Genomic DNA, 4446 nt, shown 5'->3' on the forward strand with positions numbered 1-4446 from the left:
TGCACCATGGTATGTTAGTAGGGTTTTGGGAAAGTCTCCTATACAGGTGTGATACACTTCCTCTTCTTTTTCCTTTACTGGTTGAACCTGTATGGGTTGAATAACTTCTGGTTCTGGCTGGACAACGTCTGGCTCTTTCAATGCTTCCGGACATAATTTAAGATTGTCTCTTGACACTAGTACAGATGTTAAGCCTCCGTTTTTGCTAATGAGACACATTTTAGGATTATCCACTCTTGTTGGTAAAACTGTGTAGGGTACGGCTTCCCACTGATTGTCCAGTTTATTGGTTCGACGATTTCTCTTGAGCACTTGGTCACCCGGTCTTAATGGGGTCGCTAGAGCATTCTGGTTGAAAGTTCGCTCTTGTCTTTCTCTAGTTTGCTGAAGGCTTCTTTCCACACTCTCTTGCACTTGGCGATACTGCTTTTGCCGTATGATATCCCAATTGGAGTCTTGAACTTCTGCGTCTGGTTTCAGAATTCCCATTTCTAGATCGATTGGTAATTGGCCGGGTCTTGCACGCATAAGGTAAGCTGGGGTGCCGTTGGTGGAGCTCACCGGGACATGATTATACAGATCCACCAAGTCAGGCAATTTCTCTGGCCATTGATTCCTTTCTGTCTCAGGTAAAGTCTTTAGTAGGTCTATTACAATATGGTTCATCTTCTCGCATAAGCCGTTTGTTTGTGGATGATAGGCCGTCGTCCGGATCTTTTTGCAACCATACATATTACAGAATTCTCTGAAGATCTCTGATTCAAAGGCTGTACCTTGGTCGGTGAGAACCTGTTCCGGATATCCATGGGGTCTACAAAAGTACGTTTGGAACGCTTTGGCTGCTGTTTTTGCTGTCAGATCTTTTACGGGTACTACTACCAAGAAACGTGAATAATGGTCCACGATGGTCAAGGCATAGACATAGCCGGACCGGCTTGGTGTCAACTTCACGTGGTCCATGGCTACAAGTTCAAGTGGTTGTTTGGTGATTATGGGCTGCAGTGGTGCTCTTTGGTTCTTTTGATCGTTTCTTCTGAGGTTACACGGGCCACAATTTCTGCACCACTGTTCGATTGATTTTCTCATCCCGACCCAATAAAATCTTTCTCTTAGAAGTACTTCTAACTTTTTCCAACCGAAGTGACCAGCACCATTATGGTAAGCTTCGAGGACCATCTTCACATCTTGTTTAGGCACAATAATCTGCCAAACCAATTCATGTGTTTTCGGATTGGTGTATCTTCTACAGAGCTTCCCTTGATACAGGAACATTTTGCCTCTCTCTTTCCAGAGTTGATGCGTCTCTTCTGGGGCATCCTCATAGGGATATGCACTTTGCTCAGTCAACAGTTCCTTCACCAACTTCACAGCCGGATTGCTGTCTTGGGTGTCAGCCCATCTATGGTGTGCTAACGGATTAAAATTCACCTCTTGTTGTTTCTGATAGGTACTTGACTGATGATGTTTTGCCTTGGGACGATGGAAGGCTGGTAGTTCAATTTCTTCAAGCTCCCCCGTTTCCTCTTCTACATCTCTCAAGTGTGGCATCCGGGATAGGGCATCGGCATTTCCATTCTTGCGACCTGCTCGATACTTGATTATGAAGTTGTAATTAGATAACCGGGCTATCCATCGCTGTTCTAACGCACCTAATTTGGCTGTGTCCAGGTGGGTCAACGGATTGTTGTCAGTATAGACAATAAATTCTGCAGCGGCCAGATAGTGTTTGAAACGCTCCGTCACAGCCCAAACTACTGCCAGTAGTTCCAATTTGAAGGAGCTGTAATTTTCTGAATTTCTTTCAGTAGGCCGGAGCTTTCTACTTGCAAAGGCGATGACTTTCTCCCGACCTTCTTGCTTTTGTGACAGCACCGCTCCTAGTCCCACATTACTGGCATCGGTGTAGAGGATGAAAGGTTTATGGTAATCTGGGTATGCCAGAACCTCTTCTCCGGTTAGTGCCTTCTTTAGTTGTTCAAAGGAGTCTTCCCTTTCGTCGTTCCACTGAAAAGGAGGGTTTCGGTTTGAAGGTTTCTTCGTCTGCCCTACCAAGGTGTCTTGCAAGGGTGCTGCCAACTTGGTAAATCCTTTTATAAATCTGCGATAGTAACCCACCAATCCCAGGAATTGTCTCACTTCTTTTGCGCTGGTAGGTCTTGGCCAATCCCTTATGGCGCTTATTTTCTCGGGATCTGGTGCTACTCCCTCCGAACTCACGATGTGTCCCAGGTACTGTACCTTTGGCTTGAGAAGGTGACATTTGGATGGCTTGACTTTCATGCCATACCTGGATAAGGCTTCGAACACTTCTGCCAGGTCTATTAAGTGTTGTTCGTAAGTCTTTGAGTAGACGATCACATCATCTAGGTACAGGAGGACGGTCTCGAAGTTCTTGTGTCCGAGGCAGCATTCCATCAGCCGCTGGAAGGTACCGGATGCGTTGCAGAGTCCGAACGGCATGCGATTAAATTCACATAGACCCATTGGTGTGGTGAATGCCGTCTTTTCCTTATCTCTCTCAGCCACAGGGACTTGCCAATACCCGCTTGTTAAGTCTAAGGTGGAAAAATAATTAGCAGATTTCAAAGCAGTTAAGGACTCTTCTATCCTAGGCAAGGGGTAGGCGTCTTTATGGGTGATGTTATTAATCTTCCGGTAGTCTACGCACATTCTCATGGTTCCGTCCTTTTTTTTGACAATCACTAGAGGGGCCGCCCAGGGGCTACAGCTGTCTCTTATTACCCCGGCCTGTTTCATTTCCCTCAGCATATCTTTTGCACATTGATAGTGAGCGGGCGGTATGGGTCTATATCTTTCTTTTATTGGGGGATGGTCACCTGTGGGGATTGTGTGTTCTACCCCTTCTATCCGTCCGAAGTCCAATGGGTGTTTACTGAAGACTTGTTCATATTCCGTCACTAGCCTATACACCCCTTGTTTTTGATGGGTAGGTGTTGAATTTATGCCCACGTGTAGCTGTTGGCACCAATCCTCCATTTCTCCATCTGAGCCATTGCCTTCCACCTGACAGGTTGGTTCTAAGGGCTCAATGGTTGTGATGGCATTGTTGTCAACAGTATATAGCTTTGCCATTGTAGCATACCTTGGCAAAGTGACCTCTTCCTCTCCACAGTTCAAAAGTCGTACCGGCACTCGTCCCCGGTGTACCTCGACTATCCCTCGTGCTGTGAGTATAGTGGGCCTGCTGTCGGTGTACACTGGTTCTATTAAGGCTTGATAATCTCGTCCCTTAGTACCAATGGCTGCTCTACACCATACCAGCATTTCTGTTTTTGGTGGGATTACAATAGACGTTGGATCACTTACCCTCACACTGCCGATTTCTCCACCTGCAACTTCTACCTGTTGCCTTAACATCAATACTTTTATTTCCCTCCGGAGAACTCTCTGCTGGCAGGATTGGGCAGTTTCAGCAATTTGCTGTAAGACAGAAATGACTTCGGAAAAGCAGTTCTCTAACACATTCATTCCTATCAATACAGTTGGTTCACAGTTCCGCCGGTCAACATCAACAACAATTATACCCTGTTTCTTCAGTTCTACTTTACCAATCTTTATGGTCATCTCCCTGAATCCTAGTTTCGGTACCAACTTACCATTACTGGCCCATATATCTAGTTCAACATCAGAGGGCCCTTTATCAATATCTGCATCAGCCCAGTACCTCTTATAAAGGATATACGGTATAGATGAAATCTGGGAACCTGTGTCCAGCAAAGCGTTGAGGGGAATTCCGTCCAGCACGATAGGGATAATGGGTCGTCCTCCGATGTACCTGTCGTGCCAGGGTGTTGGGCCTTGAAAGTTCATTCCTGCGAAGCGGCCCGCATTCCCAGGGGATTCCCGTTTAAATCACAATCTCGTGCAAAGTGGCCCGGCTGCTGGCAACGGCAGCAAATGGGCTGTCCATCCGGTTGGTAGCGGTCGCGGGGTCGTCCTCTCCATGTCGGGTATCTCCGGGGTCTCATCCATGGAACATCCTCTCTACAGTTTGCCAACTCCAGCTTGTGTCCTCTCATCTCCTGCATGGTTTTAGCCATTGAAGCAACAACATCAGCTAAAGAGTCAAGCTTTTGTTGAAGAGCCTCATTAGTACTGGGCCCCAGGGGCTTAGCAATGGCCCCAGACATAGCTGATGTCACTGGCACTCCCTGTTGTTGAGGTGCCTCTGCCATGGGTTGCGCAGGATCCTGATCCCGAGGTGCCTCTGCCAGCTGGAGACGTATAGCGCTCTCCTTTAATTGGGCAAATGTCAATTCAGGGTTCTTAAAAACAAGCATGCTCACATGCCCCCGGTGAGAAGGGGTGTAGAGTCCCTCAATAAATTGATCTCTTAGCAGTTTATCCGCTCCGGTGTTAAAAATGGGTTCAGCCAGTGTAAGTGATTTAAGGGCTTCCTGCAGGTTTAAGGCAAAGTCTCTCACG

The sequence above is a fragment of the Ranitomeya imitator genome, chromosome 3 (genome assembly GCF_032444005.1).
Source record: "Ranitomeya imitator isolate aRanImi1 chromosome 3, aRanImi1.pri, whole genome shotgun sequence".
Taxonomy (NCBI): domain Eukaryota; kingdom Metazoa; phylum Chordata; class Amphibia; order Anura; family Dendrobatidae; genus Ranitomeya; species Ranitomeya imitator.